This window comes from Protopterus annectens, chromosome 12.part0, assembly GCF_019279795.1.
Source record: "Protopterus annectens isolate FY-2018-M chromosome 12.part0, PAN1.0, whole genome shotgun sequence".
Classification (NCBI taxonomy): domain Eukaryota; kingdom Metazoa; phylum Chordata; order Ceratodontiformes; family Protopteridae; genus Protopterus; species Protopterus annectens.
Window position 1 is genome coordinate 716,350,145 of NC_056746.1, and position 24,293 is coordinate 716,374,437.

Sequence of the window (24,293 nt, forward strand, 5' to 3'; positions counted from 1 at the left end):
AGACACACCTTCTGTAGCCACCACACACATTCCTGTTCAACATTAACAAACACTGACTCTCCTTCCTCTACGGCCACTGTTGATGTGGTATGAGTTGGCAGCTGAACTGTGTGCGGGGAAGAGGGAGACATAGCTGGGATGGCAACCGTTGGCACAGATTCCGCCCCTGACATCCCTGCCTGTACCTCGTGCATATGTTCATCACTGCTAGCATCTGTAGGGACACTATCAGATGGACCACAGGTGGGTAACACACCTACATCACCTGTGAATGCAAAGAAATACTCTACATTACAATAGACACACACACACTGACACACACACACACTGACACACCGACAAACACACTGACACACCATGCATGTGAGATGGCAGATGGCATGCAGCATGCTTGTGATGCAGCTGACAGCATACAGCTCAGACATCAATAGTGTTTGTAAGCATACCCCCTGGAATGCACACTACAGCAGGCAGTTGTCATATCATTATCCATGCAATTCACACAATCATGGTAGTATGCATGCATCTCCATGATACACCATGTGGACCAGAACAGGATAACAGTACACATGGCTGACATGACCTTGACATGTACTCTGCTGACATGTTCATTAACATGCATGCATGCCTGACACAATGGTGTCATGACACATGTACAGCATCGTACTGGGTATCACATTGCGGTGTTGTCCATATGCCCTACAGATACAATGCATGTTGAGCAAATGTACATGGGCATGGTAGGGGACTGGGACGTCTACATTGCTGTACAGTGTGATGTACAGACACTGCCATTGCATGGCATCATGAGGTGTCTATATCGCTAAACAGTGCATGTTATGTGCACATTGCATATCCAGAACTGCATGCATACCCATGACATACCTGTGGACTGTGACCTACGATGCTGAGGAGTATACACACCCTACCATGCTGTGTCATGTGACAGGTCAGTGCAGGACATACAGATGACACCCCTGCATGATGACTACAGAGTGTTAGCTGCCTGGCAACCATGTCCACACATAGTGGACCTGTCACGTCACCATTTCACACATGCCATTGATGTACCACGCACACATGGTGCACAGCTAACAGTTATGTCCTACGGCAGGGGGGGAAAGTACAGTTTCTGTGGCCTGGTGTCACTGTCAGTGGAATCTGTGAATCTGTGAAGGTGACTACCATCATGCTATGACACAGACATCATGTTCAACACATCTTATGAGGTATATGTCACTGACACCTCCACTAGCTGTGCACAGGCATTTATGATGTGCAGTGTACCACATCACCTGTACAATCGGTCTAGTACCGCTGTACTTGGACCATGTGTGGACAAAGTGGGACAGGGGGTAACACATCCCGTCTTCTGTGTGGCTACGTGTCTCTGGCCATCCCCCATGGCCATGTGTGCACATGTGTTGGTCATGTATGTGATGGCCATCTATCACACATGCCTGTGTTGTCCCATATGACATACACCCATAGATGTTGGTTATGTCACCATCCACAGGGCTATGCAGACAACAGGTGTATGTGTGGTATGTGGGGTATGGGTTATGGGAAATTGTGACAATATTGCAACCAAAACGCTACGTGTCTCAGACATGTCGGATGGAACATCACAATGTGTGAAACCATTGCAGTGGCATATAACACAAGATGCCTGTAGTCTGCCCATATCACTGCTCACTGTGCGGTACTGGTTTGTGTACCACACATGTTGTTCCACTGTATACTACATATGCCTCCATTGTAGAACACCTCCACCATTGTATGCACAGCTGGACACATATATAGCAATGACAACTACTGTAGTTTCCTGTCTGTGTATCATTTCAGTTGTATATATTGCACATGGGTGGCCTGTGTGGATGATGGGTGATGCGTCCTGTATATCCATGTATTAACTAGCCACATGGCAAACAGATCTATGCTTTGACATGCCTGATACTGATGCTAGACTCACCTGCAATGGACTCTTGTCTGTGCGGCATGCCAGAGGTACCTGTATAGGGTGACACAGCAGTATGAACATTATCCATGACTGTATGACAGCCACAGGGTGCACAGTGTAGGGTAACACATTCACCTGTACAATAGCATATAGTCAGCACATGTGTGCATACCATACCTCTCAACCTCTTAGAACAATAAATGTGGACAAAGCCTACTATGATGGGGGACATATAGGGACAACTTTGACATATTGCTCTTACTAACCTGGATATTTGATAGACCAATAGGTTTGCATGCACATGGGTTTGCAACAGAATGTGCAGTTGTAAACACAACTGTATGTCATCATGTAATGACTCTATTCCTCAGCTATTTGCCAGAAAGGGACAGATATTAAGGGGAACACACCAACAATACAAGGCAGACATCTGGACATCCTGCAAATACCCGTACAGGTCAGAGGTATGGTGCATACACAGGGTAGCATAAAGCATGTGTGTCCACATACCTTGCATATGTTGTTGCATTACATGATGTACACTGACACATGCACGTCCATGGATATACTGGCCATATGTTCAGTACTGACTTACCAGGCAACTCCAGGCTCATTGGTTGGGAGACACCCACTTCCACGATGGCAGCTACTGTTTCTGGGGGCTGTTCCAAGGGTGTTCCCAGACTGCCCAGTAGCTCCTCTGTGTGTGTGAGTGGAGGTTGGGTTGGTGGCCCACCATCCATACCACCTTGTTTCCTGGCGATTGCAGTGACACGCTGTTTTGCATGATGTATGATATCAGTGCAGTGTCTGCGCACCTGCTGGTAGGTACGGTTGTGGCTGCCCACTTCATTGACCCTCCTGTGAAGATCCTGCCCCAGGTCATCCCACTGCTGTGGCACGTGGCTAAATAACACCTCGTAGTTCTCATGGAGGTACGGTATTATGACATCATCCTTCTGTCGACTATATGCTGGTAGGCGTGTACGCGGCATTATCTGTAAGACATGATGAAGGTGACAGGTCACATTTACAGACATGTACAGTGATACTGCTGCACATACATTCTAGCACATTTGCATAGTTATCTTTGCAAATCAGCATGACACTAACACGACTGGCATGTATGTGTCCCACACATGTAACACCCAGTATGCATTGGATATCATCCCCATATATGTGTCACCTCATTAGTGTTCCTATTGCATGTGACGTCAGTCTCCATGTGGACATGTCTGTTTGCATGCACTGGTGTTCTTACCTATCTATCCATGCCTGATGTATCCACGGTAATGCTGTTGACCTAGATGCTGTGGATATGTCACATATCAACACCGACACAGCCTTGCTGGACTTGGGCAGTGACAATGCACCAAGTACGCATGGAAACCTGTACATGCATCTGTTTTTCCATAGACATGTACACTGCACAGCTGTTCAACATCCTGCCACGGATCACCTGTGTTGCACATGTGATAGACATGGGACAATGGCTAGTCGGATGTCATTCGCAGGTAAGGTTATCGGCTATGGCATGTATGGGCTGGGTTTCCTTTCCCATTACACCACCACAAGGGGCATCAGTGACACATTACTGATCCAGATAGATGATACTACATCTACCATACGGCCATCACACTATTTATGGCAGGGATGATATGTGCAGCTATGTGGACAAGGCTGCATAGTATGGCAGGAATATGTCACAGGTATGGCACAGGGATTTGTCCAGCATGTGGCCATCCTAGTCATAGGACGGTGGTTGTCCATGACTTATGTCTTTCAGATCAGGCTATGGACATGTAGCATGTCTAACAGCATAGTGTGGCATATGTCTGTATGCAAGGTGGATAGCATGCTGCATACTGGAGGTGAGTATTCTGGAGGCTGGTATTGGCTATCCACGCATGGGCCCTACCCCTGGAGGGCGATGTGTATTCCAATATTGGTCACACAGTTGCTGTGTACACCTGTCCAATGACCTCCATGCTCATGGATGGGTACCTTGGATGACTTATTAAAGGGCCAGGGAGATGTCTCCAGCTCAGGGAGGTGTACTACACTACACCATCCCTAACACAGTGTCCATACTGTTGACCACAGCCTAGGTGTTTCTTAATGGGTACGGGGGTATTCCCCTAGTGGTGTCATTGCTGATATCGTCCACCAGAATGTGCACATATGTCACACACATCACACACACACCACATTCTGTATGTTGTTCACAACACTGTGACAACAATTGCCCATAGGTCATGGCCATTCACATCATCACATACACAGATGGCTGACATTTGTCTGTGTGGTATGGGTTACAATGCGGGTGGGGTACAACACATTAACCCTGGTTTACTGTAGCTGACACCGTGTGATATGCACATGTCACTGTAGCACCTTTGGTAGTTGTGAATCTGTCAACAGGCCACTAGTAGACTACTCCTGTGACATACACAGGCATCTGTAGCCAAACATCCATACTGACTTGTACATCTGTAATGCTAACATCTACATTGATAATGGTTCATGGACCTGCAGACCATACCCGGCAGTGTTCTCATGCGGTGCCACCAATCATGACTGTTGTCAACAATTGTGGGTTGATAGTATACAACACCCTATCTGTAATGTATGGGCATGCTCAGCACTTGTTCAGAGCTTCTTGGCACGTTATGAGCTACTGCTTAGTTTAGCACCCATTTCACACCAGTCCTCACAGGTACACTGTCTGTCCATACATTTCCAGCTTGATAACTGTACAACAGCTGTCATACACACATCACTCACATACCTCGTGGGACATGGTGGTTTCTATGGCCTGTCCACCTGCCACATACCACTTATATACAGGCATGTCCAACTGGCACGTACCAGTGCTATTGCCTATCACTATGATGACTATGTTGTACATGTGGCAAAAGAGCTATTCTCATGTACACAATCAATGCACACCTCCCAACATACAACAGTACAGCCTGTGGGGAATGCACATATGCAGCCCTGCTTGGGGTTATACTGTCACCAACCTTGACTGCACCTGACAGTCATGTGGGGTTGGGCAACAATGGCAACGCAGCCCACACATCACATGGTCCCACATAATCCCCACCACAGGCCACACATACGGAGACACACTGTACAGTACCCCTCCATACTCTGTGTGGGCACCAATGACAGCCCACATCGCCAAACACAACCACACCAACCTATAGCCCACAGACATGTGTGCCCATCACATACAGCCAATAGGGTGTCATAACATACACAACACACCTGTCTTAGGTGACTGTCGGCGGTCACACTGCTGTTCCACTCAGCAGGCTACACAAGGCAATAGTCACTTACATCCTGCTGTCCAGTAACTGGTTCTGCAACATAACCTATGCACACATGCCACAAGTCAGCAGGTATGATGTGACTCCCCTTCCATGTTTGTGTGACTGAAGTTGTCACTCAGGGCACAGACTACATGTGCAGATACATGCAATAGGCCACCAGTGTTGTCGCCCTGATGGTGTGGTCCACACCCCGGGAAGCATTTTGCAGTCATCCAGACCTGTTACCACTGTACTACGAACAACTGTGTCACTCCTAACAGTTGTCCATGCTTCTGCTGTCATTCCACAGGCATCTAGTATATGTCCACTTTGACAGACCCGGCCAAACAACATGATGCTGTGGCACAGTTGACCTGCACCTGTCATCCCTGGGAGTACGGATCACATGTTGGACTCTTGCTGCTTTTATACTGCCTGTCTTGCACAGTGCCCACTAACAGTCACCATCAGAAAGGGAACTGGCTAGCAAAGCATGTGGTCATGTCACACAATACTTGACATCATTCTCTGTGATGCACGTAGGCAAGACACACCTGATACTGCACCACTGCAATATCTCTGCAGTGAATGGGACCTGCCTCTTGGCTCTGCGGAGCACACCTGCAATGACTGGGTATAGACAGACAGTACCTCTCAGGCACGTACCTGGACTGGCACACCCACAGCTGAGGTGTCCCCATATTCCACTATGTTGTACACGCATCCCAGCTGGTTACTTCGCACAATGCATCACAAGTGCTCCACGTGCATATAACTGTGTCCGGAACTACTGCTGCTACTAATGTGAGACTGACAGTAACCCACACTTAACTGTGATAGCCGCACATGTACTGACACATTAGGTGTACACTGTGTGTGAATCATAACCTCCACTCAGTTGGTTCGACACATACACCACCTCCAAGACCAACAGTATCCTTGACATGGACACTACCAACATGTGACTGCTGTTCCACACCTGCAGTTATCCCCTCATTGGTGGAATCCGAACTTCTGCTACCCACCCTTGTTAGCCACATACCAGCACCACACACTTCACAGCATACACAGTAGATGAGTACTACAACACCAACTACAAATGTCGTATGACAGCAGTAGTTGTTGTCGTGACACATGTGCAGGTGGACAATGCACATGCAAACACTGAGACATACCCCAGTGCACTTCAATAGCATGTACATGATAATGTGGTTCATGCTATTCCACACAGAGCCATGCTGGTACATACCAGAATACAGACAACACTCTGGGGGTGCAGTCCCATGGACATACTTTACAACAACAGGTGGGGGCTGTTACACAGTGGTGTACATTCCCATGGGTGGGGTGACACACTGGTCAGCCTCAGTAGGGCCAGAGGATCCCACATCACATACACCATAACTAGCTACGTACACATTACTGTGACACATTCCGAGATGTACCACAAGGCATTATGGTGGTATGTCAGTAGTCGTATGCAATACCCACATCTGCTCACACATACAACTGTCACTCTGGAACATGACAGTAACAGGTGATGTTGGCAACATGCTGCCTGATGGCTTCATTGCTGACATTACACCCTCTCACTCCCTGCAGGGCCACATTCCTTGCAGGTACATTGTGGTGTACCTGCAGTCACACCTACACAGTACTGCCCTGCACTCTATATGTCCTAGGACACAGGCCCCTTGTCACCCTGCAATATCACAGGCTGTGATGTCCACAGAACTCTGAACAGCATGTCTCCCCGCTGGGACACCATATTCAGTAATAGCCTTGTACCCGACATTGTGGTCCCTGACTGGCACACAGCGACAGTAACACTCCTCACAGGTGGTGCCACACTGTACGACTGGGACTATTGCCCTACACACCTCACTGGACTGTTATGCATGGCTATAGGGCACATCATTATGGACATCATTCGTCGAGTCTCTGTTGTGCTCCAGTACTTTGATGCCAGCTGGGTTGGTCTTGTTGGGGTCACAGCAAAGCTCCAACACCTATTGAACACCTTTCCTACAGTTGCCAGAGTAGTTGATGATGACACCAGTGTCCACACAGCCTGCATTGTCCTCTCGCCACCATTCAGCACCGTTCTCCATTCTGGTATTGACTACATACACATCCACCTGCACATCACAACCTATGTCTCTGGATGTTATGCAATGTGGCTAATGGACGGGACGCACACACTGAGGGTGGCATACCATATCACATACTGCAATCCAGTTACACTTGGCTTACCACATTCCTCAATCATGGGGCCCTCATGTTCGGTATATGCTTCCCTGACGTACAGGCTACCACTGAGAGGACTTCCCTGCCTAGCGTTACAGACCACTGCATACCCAGCACCATTGTTGCTCCACCAGTTGATACAGACCCCATCCATACGGGTGTCACTGTGACAGATACTGATATGAACATCATGGCCTCTACCTGCATGACACTTGGTGTGAACATCACCTTTGCAATACACCATCCTCCCACTGGTTATCACATAGGTGTTAGTCCCCTACATACATGTTGCATTGTACATGTTTGTAAGACACATGTATGTCGCACACACTCCTGTGATTACCACATTGCCATTGTGGCATGGATATCCTTCTACATATTCACACATGTCTGTACTGGGTGTGTAGCTGGTACATAGGCACCCATTGTACCTCTGAACACTGGACGTATACACACATCCATGGGTACAACACCCCACGTAGGGTGTACCTTACACAACAGCTTTACATAACCCAACATTAAAATGCCATGATGTTTATTGAGCTACAACTGTTAATGTATGCGGCTTATGTACAGACACCACGTCTATACACATTTGCAGACTACATACTCAGGGGTGACATCTGCTGCAAAGACAGGGCCCATGTTTGCAAATATGTTTATGGATATACTCAGCATACATGACTTACACAATAGGCACTATGACCATGATGCTCATGGATATGTGCACACACGCGACTGTGTGTGGCATGTGCTTGGGGGTTGCATTCCCATACCGGACACTCACCATGCTTTGGGACATGATTCCTATGTACATCACACATGGACAGTCAGTAGCAGTGTTCATGTGATACCTTGCTTGCTGGATGGTGGACACATGTACGCCAGGGATCACTGCAGTGGCTGTACTGTGCAGTGATGCAGGTTACACATGGCTCTTCTGTTCACAGGACACTACCCTGGAGAGGTGCCACTGGTGTGCACACTGTAGTTGTTGTTACACATTGACTTGCCAGACTGCATGGTACCCCACTATGAACCTGTGCAGCTATTACATGTCCTTTGTGAATGGTTACTGGTATAGCCCTTCCAGTTAGATTGGCTGTCATGCTATTACAATGTCCCATGACTACGGGCCATATGTATACTGTTATTGTACACGCCAATCATGTTCATGTTTGTCTGTCACATCTCTTCTGCTATTCTAGTATGGGAGTAATGTTTGCGTCCTTTGAAAATGCACAGAGTGGAGTACATAGTTATTTCATCATAACTGTTTATACATATCTTAATTACATACTACTCATATCACTATATGATACCTTTTTATGCATCATATGCCTGTTCTCCTGTGTAATATATCTGACGTATCAATCTACTGTACTATACATTACACATGTTTACATGGTATCCCATAATTCAACCATTACTTGCACAGAGGGTCCACCTTAGACATGGCATTGACGTTATATGCCCTTACACATGCGTACTGTTACAGTATATATCTACATATACTATCCCCTGCTATGGCACGTACTTATTGGACATACCCTGCCACTGACGGAGGGTCGTATGACATTGTTCTGTTTAATGCCGTCATGTTGCATCCCTTGTGGTGTCTGTGCTGTTTACCGTGTGGCCCACTGCTGGACGAACATCTTCTACAAGCATTAGTACGATTGGCGAGACATCACTTCATAAATACCATTCCCCACTTTATGCATGGTGGACACTGTTAATTACTGCAAACCAGGCTATGCATACACTGACATTACATAACACAGAACATATTATACATACAGTTAGTATTATACATACCTTGATATCGTTCTGGTGTTTCATCTCTATCTTGCCCTTCTGTATCACTCTTTCAACTGTTATACGGTATGAGCATACAGTTTGCATATCGGGCAAGTCATCCTTATATACGTCTATACCTGCAACATGTGGTTTACTGCCACCAATTGGTGGTCTGGTGTGACTAATTACGTGCACTTCAGCTGTGCAGCTACTCCATTCGCCAATTACGCAGCAGCAGTGGGGTATAATTGAATTCTCCATCTGGGCATTGGCCATTTGCCCTGCCTTCAGGGAGACGGCCTGTATTGTGTTTTGTTGTGTGTAATTGCAACTGCTTTGTGTAGAGCCAAGTCTATTTTCGGGTCATGTCCCCCGTGGGTTTTGTGTGACGGCTTGAGTATGTGGTTCTACCTGTGACTGTACCTGTCATCCCACCCGTCTGATAAAGGACTATTGCAAACACCTGTAACATTGACGTTTGTTCCAGATACAATTTTGCATGGCGCCTTTAAATGTCTCTCACAAGGTATGTCAATGGTTCAGTGGATGTAATTAACTAGCTAGATGTTTGGGCTGTGGTTACAGTCTGTATTGCTATTGTTTACAGTGTGGGGGATGTAGGCGGGTGTACGTAGCATATACTGTTTTGTGGGGCTTGCATTTCTACGTAGTCCATATATATGTGTGGTGGGCCCCTTCCCTAATTACAGTGCTATCAATTAACAGACTTCTGTTATGGGAATTTACTTTAGGTTGTTGTTAATTGGTTTCTATATGGTATGCAGGTGTGGTTGATACTTCCATACCGCCAGATGTACAGCGATATGTGCAGGGATATTTGTAAATGAACGCTATCCTGTGTATGTCTGTCCCAGATATTTGCAGTCATTGCAGTGGTGTTGGTGTCAGACCCTCTGTCACATGGCTTGCCACCTTTTCATATGGCCATAGTTGGACACTTGCGGGTCATACATTGGTGTTTACAGGCTGACATATGGCCATGGTCAGTACACAGAATAGCATATGCTTTTATCTTCATTACATACCTATTGTTCTTGGTCCTTCACTGCTTATCGGTTTGCATGTAACATTTCCATTTCTTACATACAGGCATGAGTATTTCCTGCAACTATTACATATTATGTGGGACATACTAATGTCCTACACTCAAGGACAGTTGCCCTTTCTAATGTTTCATGTCAGGTCACACCTGCCCAGGGGGAGCTGTCCCTCCCAATGTGGGACAGGTGTTTACCGCATGCCTATGGATAGCTATACCCGCACCTACCGTAATCATCTACCTCCGAATTGCCACCTACAGACACACTATGCGGACACGCACACAAACTTTAGTCACACGGGAACACACATGGCACCCTCAACACACACATACACTGGCTACATCACTCACAACCACAGTTGTACACGGTATCTACGTGGACCGCACCGCCGACAGCGGTGACTACATGTCCTTACTATCGTCCTATTGCTCGCGGTTTTACTGTTCCAGTACTGTGTTCTTTCTGTCTTTCATCCTCCTGTTTACACGTGTCGGTGTGTTACACATTCTGTAGTTGGCGGTATCCTGTTTATTTGTACTTCAAAGGTGTTTAGAATGTCATCGACCTATCTATATATTTGCAGATGCCAGTGACCCCTTGTATATCAACATATATCACACTATCGCCCTTTCTATCCGTATTATATATGTGTCGATATATATATATATATATATATATATATATATATATATATATGTATGTATGTATATATATATATATATATATATAGATATATATATATATATATATATATATATATATATATATATATATATATATATATATATATATATATATACATATCTCGGACAGGGGTGATGACAGGCACGCTACGCCTTTCATTGTGTGTTTGTTAGTGTATACTGTGTTTCCTGGACTCCGCATGTTTGTGTCTGTACCTGTCACATTACACACCTGCAATAGGTTAAGATTACCCCCATCCTACTTTGTGAGGGACAATCCCTCTTTGTGCAGTTGTGTCCTGCGAAATATTTGTGAACATAGCACATGTCCTGCAACTTTGGGACAAACATATTCCCTATAGTTTATGTCATAGTTGCATGACACACTTATTCTGTATCTGACCCACTTACATGTTACAGGACACGGAACACATACCTGCGACCATTACTAGACTATAAGCTTTTTATCTATGCAAAACACTGTCATTCTGGTTTTCATCCTGGCCGGGTTTGTGTCATCCTGCTGACATCTGGCGTATGCCCCACATTGGTCATTTGAACTGTGGCAACCCTACATCTTGTACATCTTGCCTAGCAATACTGTTGGGTGATTGTGTACATTACTGCCTGCTCCACTCCTGGCAGTGGTCGTTTTACCCTTCAGAGCAGGCGCTATTTGTTCAGGGGTGACTAATGCTGGTGTCACCTGTTCTGTACATCATTGACCGTGATCTGCGCAGTGGTCAGTGACACTTAGCCCTGTTTCGCACATATCCGTATAGTTGTATTTAAACATCGCTTACCAGCTGTGGGCAATGCTTAGTCCCGCTAACGTGTGCTACACATATTCTGATGACATGCATCTGGAATGCATTACCCGTGCCATCGGGATTATGTGACATCCCTTGCGGGATGTGGGACTGGGAACATGCACAACAGTCACTGCATGTACCACTTGGACATCTGGGGGTTGTACACGAATTATGTAAATTTGTATGTGTAGTACACTACAGCAGTTACTCCACACTACACTCACATGGAAGACTCCGTTAGTTTACAACTTGATGAGTCCAGTTAATGGTATGTCCACGTGATGTTTACTGGCTGTACTCCAGCACTGGGTATGTATATCACAATTAGGTACACCCGATTATTTGCTACACCTTCATACGACCGTGGATGCAGCATGCCGGAGCGACTAATGCCTGTCATGGGTACATCCCCTGCCTTGACACTACATCCATGATTACATTTTGTGGAGCCCCTCAGTAACGCGGCGGGTAATCCATGATGACTGTGTGTAGGACAGTGCTTACACACATGTGCTCCCATGATTCCCTCTGCTCCTGTATGCGACAGTTGCTTACTTGAGGTTGTGGTGATGGGTGTCACTGTTTGCCCCGTTTGGTGTTTTGCCTCTGACAATCGGGCATGTACCTACCGATGTACCTGGGAACCTATACACACAGCACTGACAGATGCTGATGGGCACATCTACTGTTCAGGTGTTGACAGTTCCGTGTTCCCATGGATGTTGCCTGTACAATGTTTGAGGGCTTCCTATGTAGGATTCCACAGTGGGCCACCTATACATCACAATTTACAGGTAGTCATGTTTGTGTGCCATCCATGTTACTGTGTGCAGGTGGGGAGGGGTGTCAGTCCGTGGGAGCCTACACTGTCAAGGTATGTGCTATATGTTCCCTCTTTGCCAAGGCATAGGCATAATGGGCACGCCTCCATCTGCCTACTGGGGCTGGCACAGTGTGTCCGTGGTCTGGATCCCTCTGTGCCTGTGTTGGCTTTGGCACTTGCGGTGGGCTGTGAGGCCCTCCCCCAGTATGTCCCCAGCAGCTGTTTCCACAGGATCATATTATGTAGCATGGCACATACTATGAAGATGTGGGCACACCTGCCTGGAGAGTACTGCAAGGCTCCACCAGATGCGTCCAAGCACTGGAACCATGATTTCAGCATCCCGAACACATGCTCTATAATGATTCTGGTTTGTACGTGTGCCTCATTATGGCGTTCTTGCATTGGTGTGTGTGTATTTCTGATGGGGGTCATCATCCACGGCTCCAGTGCATAGCCAGCATCCCCCACAAGGTGACCTTGTGGGATGTCCCACCTGACAAATACCTGATACAGCTGTGAGGCATGCCAGATATGGGAGTCGTGGTAGCTTCCAGAGCTGCCAGCACACACATCCATGATAATGCCCTGGGCATTGCACATGACCTGGCAGTTGATGGAGTGGAATCCCTTGCAGTTTATGTAGCACCTACTATATTCACCGGGTGGTGACTTCATTTGTATATGCGTGCAGTCTATCGCACCCAGTACCTCCAGGTAGTTTTCCACACGGTGGAAGTGACGCATATTGCTGGCCAACTCCTCCTGAGTTCGGGGGAAGTGTATATGCTCATTGGCATGTGGTAACATGGCATCCAGGAACTGGTGTAGTACCCTGGATGCCGATGCCTGTGAGATCCCCATTATATCTCCAGTTGGCCTTTGAAAGGTACCTGTGGCTAGTATTCGTAAGCTTACACATACCTTCGTGTCCACTGGGATGGGTTCCCCTCTGTTGTTTCTGGTTCTCAGGCGTGGCCGGCACAGCTCTACTATTTGCTGAAAGATGTCCCTGTCCACCCTGTAACACTCTACTGTCTCCAGATCATGTAGCCCCTGGTAGGTTACCCTTGGTCTGAACACTCTTCTCCTCCTCCGAGGCCCACGGTGGTTGTCAGCATCATCCTCCACAACACCGTTGGTCTGTAACACATGCTGATGAATCACAGCTATGGCAGCTCCCAACATGTACATTTTAAAAGTTCCCTGTCTGTTTACACCTATGGTGCGGTGTTTGGGAATATACAGGTGTGTGTTGGGTGCTTTCACACTTTATACTGTTTTGCTGTGAACACTGATAATGTCATAGGGTGTGTATGTACGATCGTGGCTACAGGGTATCTTCTGTGTTTTATTTACGAAACCGCTATTGTGCTGCCTTTGGTGTTGCATTACATTTGGATGCTGTGAATTACCTCCTGCCCTTCCATTTACATTTGTGCATGTTACACCTACCATTTGCTGGCATGCATCCAGCTGCCTGCTTTCATTTGTACTTTCCTAGACCTGGCTTATCTTGCTTAATGTGAGCTATTGCCGATCTACTGTGGGTTTGCTTTGCTCTGCTATGACAGTTCTCCTATCTTTGCATTCCAGTCCTCCACACCTTTCTTTGCAATCCTATGCCTCCCCTATCCTGTTTTGCAGGTTTCTGCATGCAGGCTTGTCTACTGCCATCGATTGGCCGCCTTGTGTTGATTGGTGTTAATTGCTCATTAGTATGCCAATTACCCTGCTTCTGCATTTCCTTCTTTTCTTCCCTTGACCTTCCTGTTTATGCTATTGTTCACAGTGCTTGCATCTGCTTACCAGGTTTCGGGCACGAGTTCATCCCCGTACACATGTGCTTTTGGGCACCACGTGTGCTCTCAGATGAATGGTTCTATACCCTCCTCCCCACCCCTGTCCTTCAGCTTTGCTTAGCAATGGGCAGGCCAGATTTGCATTGCTCCAATGTGCTTACTGATACTGTGGCACACCCCCCCCTGCTGATGTCATGTATCACCTTTGATACACTCCTCGGTGTTATAGCGCTGCGCCGTCAGGTACATCCTTAATCCGGCGGGACGTTTGCGATTCAGTATTACCTGCCTCATTTGCATGGCATTGACTACTAATTCATAGTTACAGCGCTGGCCACTGTCGCGGGCCCCTGGCAACCCTTGCGCCTTGCTTGTGGTGTGCCATGCCTACCATTGTATATTATGGTGCAATCCTGATTTGTCTTTCATTGCGATTTTCTGCCATTTTTATATATTTCCTTTGTATTCCTGTTTGCACACGCATGCCTTGCGGTTGTACTGTGTGTTCCTGTGGACATGACATTAAATGTTGTTTTTAGGTGTTGTGCATCTTTTCTTGTGCCATTGGCTGTGTATTTGTCCATTGGCATATGTTAACTTTGTGATACATGCGTGTGGTCCACTTCCATAACCCCGATGTTCTGTTTGGGAAAATGTAAACCATGTTTTTTGGTTTACATTTCCATGGGCTTGCGCTACACCTGCACCACTTCATGAATCGCTGTATGCTTTCATTAGCATGGTGCGACACTGTGCATGGGATGATTTGCATACCTATGCCGAGGGCTACAAAGCTCTGTTGTATGCCGGTAGTACACGTGGGATTGGTTCGTACCTGAATCGCTCGGCGGACATATTTGGCGTTATGCTGCCTACGCTATGCCTGTGCCTGGTGCAAGCTTCATGAATCTGGGGGTATATTTCACTCAAAAAAAAAAATAAGCGAACGCCAAGGGCCATAAGGAATCTTCCTGCTGGTGATGCAAGCAGGCTCAGCTAGATGAATAAGGGGTGGAAATTCCCTGAGATGAAAGTAATTTATAGTGTGAGAGGAGGTGTATATGAATTCTGTGATAGTAACTTGAAATTTCTGTTCTGGGATCTAGAAGGAGATGCTGGTCAAGAGGAGACACAAAAGGGAAGGAGGGAAATAATGTACAATCTAGTAATGCGGGTTGTATGAAAAACCTGCAGACAGGTAGCTAGAAGAATCAAGGTTAATCATTTGGTATACACATGTACATGCATACATACATACATACATACATATACATGCATGCACAAATTCATATTTCATGCACAAGCAATAATGAATGCCCTTCTGTCCTGCCAATATACCAAAACAATCATTGTCCAAGCTGTTCATAAAAATCTTTAAAGTAGTGCTTGCTTTAATAAAATTTGACAGACTATTTCATGCATCAGCTCCTCTGTCAGCCAGGTTGTCTGATAATTCACTACTCTTCCTTGATAACTTCAAACATTCCCAGAAGTAGTTGTCTCTAAGTGCCCTATATACTTAAATAAGGTCTCTTCTTAAATATCTATATGATACACTGTACAATTTCAGATATTTTAAACCTACATAATAAGTTACATTTTCACACTGATAGATGCCATTGATATATTTCTGATATACTCTTTCCAATTCACTCACACTATATTTCTTTAAGGTTCTCATAATATTATTATCATATACTCTAGCTGGTTCTACTATAACTTACAAACAAGGATTACATCATTTTGGATTTCCTAGACTTCATAAATCTTTATATACAGCCTGTAGTTTCTAGTTATTTCTATACATATACCCAGGTCCTTAAATTAGTCTACAATTTCAATCATCATGTACTGTCTTAAATATCCACCCTTCAAATGTTTAAGTACATTAATACAATTAATAATTTAAGTCAAATTGTATAGATAAAACACACAAACCATATGCAAATAAAGATTAAATGAAATGCACTTAGCTAACCTTACATAATGGCAAATAATTCACAAAGTAGTCACTCTGACTGACTGTAAAGGTTGTGTCAGTCATACTAAAATACTGGGCATCCTTTATGTTATGCAATTGGTTCTGTTCACTATCACTCTCATTCACACCTTGTTATGACAGTAAAAACAAAGGTAAAAAAATACCTACCAAGCAGTTGCACTATAAATCACAAACCAAATCTTTATTGTTTTCAGATAAGCCCTAGAGTGTCCTCTCTACAGTCTGTACTTGGGTAGCTCTTCCTTTCTTTCAACAAACAGTGAAAATCAAAGATAAAAAAAATAAATATAAATGAAAATACATTTTCTCATACCAAGAAGTTGCATAGTAAATGACAAACTAGCAGTGCATGGATTGAGGTAAGCTCATTGTAAAGTATGTGCGCAAACATTAGTAACTTAATGGGGAGGGAAATGAAGCTTCAGCAAATGTGGGTAGTGCAAGGAATGTAGGGATTGCTAAGGATTTCCACAACTAAGTTTATAGCAAAAGTGGTAGTTTAATAGCTAAGCTTTAGATGGCTTAGTGATCAGTTTTTCTGTATGTAGGCATACATCTGTAAAAGTAAAAGGGTTAGACAGTAATTTATCAGAGGTACAGAAAGGTAGTTACAAAAATTAAAGGGTAAAGTGAGTCCAGTGCACTACTCTTTCCTTTGTGGCACTGATGATAAGAATAGGGAGCTAAGGATGATGACAATTAATAATATAATATAATATAATATAATATAATATAATATAATATAATATAATATAATATAATATAATATAATATAATATAATATAATATTAAGTAGTACTGAGGGCAGAATACAAAAATATTCATTCCTCTTAACCATACTGAGATTCCTGCAAGGCTCAGTTTTGAAGGTCAAAATCTTTTACTTCAAGCTGCATTTCTGACTGATTGCTTCCATGTGAAAAAAATAGTTGTAATTCTCTGAATGCTGACACTTTTTAATGAAATCTTTAATTGCATGTCTCATTCATTCCACATATCAATTGTTCTCTGGTTTCAGGACTGAAGATGGTATGCTTATAGAATCATAGGATCATAGGAGATTACTAGGCTAATGGCTCTGGGGTCCTTACAAGCCTAGCCAGGACTTTATCCCCCAAAAAAGAAACCTGAAGTCAGTTCCTGTCACTCCTGTGAATGAGGGACACAGGTGGATTCCCGGGACAAATTTGTGGCATACTACCACTGACTCTGAGAATTGCTGAATTTTTGACTCATAAAATGTAGACCATTGTCTGAAATCACTTCTTCAGAAATGCCATAACAAGGAGAAGAGATTTCAGCATAGAATAATACTACAGCTTGTAGTTTCACATAACTTTGCATTTTAGATTAGTTTGAATAATAATCCACCTAAAGGAGATATCTAGCCAGGGGCGGCTAGTGCTACCGGACTGCAGGTCTGCAGCCCTCCCACCTACACAAAAAACAAAAAAAAAATCAGTGAAACACAAAATCCATTCAGACTGCCTTTATCGGCAGTCCGAATGCAGAGACATATGTACCCAGCAACCCCTGTGCTATAGGTCATGCGGTCGATGACCGCACAGAACAGAGGGGCTCCAGACTGCTTCCCTTGCAGTCAGGGCCAATGAGGAGTGAGCTGAAAGCTATCTGTCAGCTCTCGTGCCAATGAGGAGTGAGCTATCTCTCACAGGCGTCATGTAAATCAATCAGTTCGGCTGGGCTTCCCTGGCTTTGGAAATGTGTTTGCAGGTCAGCTGGATTATGGCTTTTACAAGTAGGTGCTTGCTAATGTGTTTGCAGGTATGATTATATGGCTTTCCTGGCTTTTACAGGTAGGTGCTCGCAGGTTGCTGGCTGGAAATGCAAGTCGGTCGGGTCGCTGGCGGGAAATGCAGGTCGGTCGGGTCGCTGGCTGGAAATGCAGGTCGGTCGGGTGGCTGGCTGGAACTGCAGGTCGGTTGGGTCACTGGCTGGAAATGCAGGTTGGTCGGGTCGCTGGCTGGAAATGCAGGTCGGTCGGGTCGCTGGCTGGAAATGCAGGTCAGTCGGGACGCTGTGTGTGTGTGTGTGTGTGTGTGTGTGTGTGTGTGTGTGTGTGTGTGTGTGTGTGTGTGTGTGTGTGTGTGTGTGTGTGTGTGTGTGTGTGTGTGTGTGTGTGTGTGTGTGTGTTTCAAATTCATCTATGGATTTGCAGATATAAAGTTTGAAAGATAATGTTGGATCAATTCAGCAGACTAGATATATTTATTTGGAATATATATTCTAATGGGATGTCCTTACTGTGTTAGTAGACTGTGTCAAAGGCTTTGGTAAGTTTACGGAAAGCATAACTTGCATTTTCCAACATGTCTGATGTTCTAGTATGAGAAACGGAATAGAAATGTAGTAGTATTATATCCTTTTTGTTAAGACTGGTCAGTTTGTCTGCTGTAGTTGTTTCAGTGTAGGTGTGGTTTTTCTGCATTAGTACAGCTTTTTCTAGGATTAATGACAGGCTAGGTTTAGCGATATGGGTCAAAACAGGTCACATTATATTGGGTTGGGGATGGGGACTTTAATAGGTATAAAGAAGGATTTTGTTATAATTCAGAAAAAATAATGCTTTGTGCTGTTTATGATTTGTTGAAGGCCTATTGCCATGAAAGTACTGCAAGCATGTAGACATTTAGGACAGATCCCAAAAGGGCACAGAAGGCTGTGAGGCTTGATGCATTTCATCCATCTGTTAATATTTCTTAGTATTAGCTGGAATTAGAAATGGGTATTAGTTGAATGAATGTGTTAGAGGAAGGTTGGTGTCCAAAGGTCTATAGGTTTGTTGAAGAAGCTGAAGGCCTATTGAACATTGAGAAGTTTAATACCCTGCATCACATGTTGGAACGTGTGGTTATCCATGTAATCATTTTAACTTATTTTACTTATTACTCATTAAAACCATACGTGGTTAGGTCACAGAGAAAATGGTTTTCCATGATGATCCTTTCCACCACCTTCCCAAGGAGTCTGCAGGGCTTGCCAGACTGTATTTATTAGTGTCGGTAGAAGGGATTCCTTCATGGGCTGGGACCAGACTGGACTGCATTCAAATGTCACAAAAGTAGTCAATTTTTAATGATCTTATTACAATATGTGTAAGTGGGTACAGTGGGTTATTTTTATCGCACAAATCTTACTTTCGGCTATCTTATCTGGTCCTATGGACTAGTGCTTCTGGCATTAATGACAACATTACTAACCAGTGCAGATGTAATTCCAGGTGGGATCACATTACAAGGAGAAATGGAGGATGGAGCTGCTCTCTATGACCAGACATTTGGGACAAATCTACATGTTAGTGTGGTAGCTATATGTGCTGGGTTTGTAATGCTAATACTATTTTGCTCTATCACAGTACAGTCTTGCTACTTCCTTTTCATATTTTGAATTTATTTGTACAGGTTTTAGAATTGTCACCCAACTTAATGGAAAGTTTTACCTTGAAGTTTTTCTTATTTTGAATGTTTTGGTATGTCCTTTTTGGATCAGATTTACATTAACCTTGCTACATAGCACTGAGTAAAATTTGAAGGCTTTACATGTTGTTTCTTTTGTTTGAATAAACTGATTTTCTGATTTCACCATTTAGGTTTACTATAGAATATTCCAGTAAATGTATGCTTAATACAAATTGTTCAAATCTGTAGGTCTCAGGGATATTGATCTCTCTATATAACAAATATGTTTGTTTGTTGTTTAGTGTGCATTTTTTTTCTTGTTTGCATTGCTGTTGAGTGAATGATTTCTCTCACTGGTGCTGAGTCTACAAAATGGTCAAAACTGATCAGTGTACTACACCTGTTAACAAAAGGAGAACACAAGAAAAAAAAATGCCTCACAAGAATGATTTATCAATGCACTTATTTAAAGAGTTGTAGGGGGTTGTTAATGATTCACCAATAGGTTTCTGGAGGGAGCTAATATATAGTTTTAGCTGATTGATGTAAGGTGATTTTTTTCAGGAAACCATACTCAGTGCTTGAAAAAATCCTCAGAGATAGTGTCACAGTTTAGTAAATTTGGTTTAATATACATAAGGAATGTTGCAACATTGTATTCCAAGCTGAAAGGGGAAGGAGCAATGTTTAACTTAGTATAGCTGGCAAGGATGTTTGTCAAAATAAAATTCAGTACATTGTCCCTTTGATGGTACTTTTCAGGTCTTTCAAGATTGTTAAAGTTAATAAAGTCTAATGTTTTTTGTGTCATTATTAGTTGAAGGCATAGTTATCCCTCACAACGGAGGGCTAATTTAGGCCCCTGAATGGAAACATATTTTTTGAATATAGCTGAACTATACCTCCCAACTGTCCAGATTCTCAAAGAATGAATAGATTTTTGCTTCTTATTTTTGGTTTGTTCCTCATAAAATTTGTGGTTTTCTGGAAAATCATTTAGGAATTATGTCACTAAACAATGACACACTGAGTTTCAGACTACATAACCTTCAGAAAAATGCATGCTAAAGTAAGACCTGTTCTATCAACTGTCTCAGTTTATACAAGAGCAATTTTTAGTACTGTTTATATGTTCCCCCAATATATTTGGCCTTGTCCAAATTTATTGCATTAACAGGTTGAGAGGTACATGCAAATAATTTGCTTTATAGAATTAGGCATAGCCAAACCTCTCAACTGTCCCTGATTTTGGCTCAAAATGTTGCTCTTCCCCTAATAATCCCTCCGCAAAATAGCAATTTTGGAAGAAAACATGGAGGGTTTACAATTAAGAAATAACTGTAATAATTAGACTTATAGATTACTTTTATTTCAGAAATGCATGTAGATTCTTTTATTTTGTCAACTGCTCAAGTTAGCAGTACTAATATTAAAGTGTCCCTTCTTTGACAGGTTCCCAGCTGTATTGTGTGGCTATTTTATATTTTTACATCACATTTTTGATCCATTTTTCATAAAATTGTGGGGGGGGGTTTTGGCAAATTAGTGACAAATCATTAAAAACTGAAGTTAAAAAATAATGACAGACATTTGAGTTTCAGATTTCATACCATTCAAAAAATTCATACTAATGCAAGACCTATTATCTTTTTAAGTTTATAAGAGCAATATTTTAAAAACTGTCCTTATTTTTGGGCCTTTGTCCCACTTCTTTGTATGGCTTTGTCCAGATTTCTTGCTCTGAGGTTGAGAGGTATAACAAATGTCAGGGTCATCACAGTCAGCCAGAGACATTTCAAATTGTGACATACTTGTTGCACCCCACTCCCCCATCTAGTGACTCTGGATGTGTCGAAGCAAGGCAAGGAGTAGTCATGCAGTGTAAATGTGCTGCGTATCCCCCCCATCCAAGGTAGACACAAGTACTACAGTGGCTTTTCATCTGTCCTTGATTTTTGCAGAAGTCTGGTTTCTGTCATTTTTTGTACTGTTGATTTATGCTTATTACTCAAAGTGCCTGTTGCTCTGTGTTTAAGTAGTAATACTTTAATGGCCATCAGGTAAGCTTGGCTCAGATTAAGATGCAAGTAAGCTTTAATAAGCATACTGTTAAAGAATTGTCAACATTGAAAGCCTTTCTTTTGTTACCATGTAGAGAATACTTAACTAGATAATGTATAAGCCTTGGGTATTGAAATGCATATGACAGTATTTGTAATAAGGGACAGGATTACATTATTTTAAGAAGCTCATTACACTTGGAGACTTCAGTCATCTCTGCAGGCTTTACCCGTAAACTAAACAGAATGCCAATCGTGTAGTCCATAACCTGTACAGTAATCCTTTTAAGCAATGTATCTTGAGCTTATTTCTTGTTTGCTTTTCATTTTTTACTTTGATCATGTTTTCCCTATGAAACAAGTAAATAGTTGTCAGGCAGCAGGTCTTTTTTTGGATAAGGAACATGTTTACAAGTGGGGGAATCGGAGATTTCTACTTTCAGCATGTTACTTGGTACTTTAATAAAGCTGAATATAAATTAGAACTGCAGTGCACGAAGTGGTTTGAGTTTGAGTGCAGCTTGTTTTTCGTATCCTTGATTTTGACTGGCATTCCAATGATTAATGTATTTAAAAAAGTAATTTATTTGTTCATGCCTCACAACCTTTTTGTTTCCATCTAGATATTAAGTAAGCTGCCATGCAGCCAATGCATTGAAATATTTTTATTCTTCTACACTTCATTTTGTCTTGATTGGACTCCTCATAATGACAGTTTGGCACCCATGGCAGTGTATTTAGTTAGTTTTTGTGGTTTTGAGCATAGCCCCTCCCCTTTCTAGTTGACCACACCCCTTCCCATTGACCACACCCATTCAGCTGTCTCCTGCAGCCCCCCTTTGATTTGAAGTCACCAGCAGCAACTGAGATTGCAAAACGTATCATTTTCTGTTTCCATAACAAATTATAGAGGTATAAAAAGAACAGATGTCAAAAATTTTAGGCCAATAAATTTGAGACGGAACAGCAAAGAAAAGAGAGGATATGGCAGGTTTACTGTAAAGAGCAATATTAAAGTTTGGTCCTTTTATACAAATCAGACACCTGAAGGATGCATTGAACTTTCAGTAGCCTTAAACTCTGAGAAAGACAACATTGCACAAAGGCAGAAGTCAGTTTTAAGAAAAGCACATTTAATACAGTTTAGCAGTGCTACAAATATCAGTGTTTAAGGCTGCAACAGAACATTTTGCTGCTACAAATCAATCTGTTAATGCTGTGATAAATGAAAGTGTATACCAGAATCAGGCAGAATTTTCTAAACTGCCTTAGCTTAATAATGATGATTTCTGGTATGCGTCCCTATCACACTTGCTTTCTTTGCCCCATTGTCCCCAAGATCTGAAGACAGGTTTTTATAACGGCAAGGGTAATGAATGAAGGCTTTGGGAATATTTTGACTGACACAGGACCTGCAGTATCAGTCACAGGACAATCTTTATAACAAAATCAAGAAAAAACTAAATGTGAACATTGTTGTTTGCACTGATAAGCATCCGTTTATAAATGTTTAGTTTCAGACTGCAAATGGCACTTTAAGTAGACATCTTCGATGTTCATACAGAGTATATCCAGGATTCAAAGTTACTATCTTGTGGATGGATATGCTGGGTCCCCTGTGAATTGTTGTAGGCTTACTTAGGCATATTTTATTGGAAGAAAAACAAAAGTTTCTGAATGTTCAGTTATTAAGTCCTCTGATAAACGTGATAACTAGCAATGCACTGCTAGCAGAGATGTGACACTTCAAAATATGAAGTGCAAACTATGTTTCCAGACTAATGGCTTAAAAAGGAAACTGACACTGGTTCTTTCCAGATACTGTTGTGCAAATTTCAGGCAACAAAAATTACACCTTTTAATATGCAGTCTAAGATTGCAATAGAAGCCATATAAAGTTATAATTGAATGGGAAAGGTAGAGTGTGACAGCAAAATGGAATTCATCATGCAATCATTTAGTTTGGTCTGTGAAGGGAAAAAGATGAGCCATTGTATTTACTAACTGATTTAAGGTTAGTAATTAAGTATATGCCACCTGCTACTCTTTTAGTAATTACAGATAAGTAAATGGCCCAAATCTATATCAATTGCAAACTATTATATGTCATGACAATAGTAATGCTTTTTTCCTATGCTTTTAATTAGTGAATCTGTATTTAGATGTTCTGTTAGACATAACAATGAACAATATTTTCTCATGAGAGCACCTCAGAGACTTCACAGTTTATTTATGTATTTATTGGCATTTGACTACCAGGAAAGTCGAAATGGGTAGAAATCCATTTTCAGTAGAGGCCTGAGGAGAAAA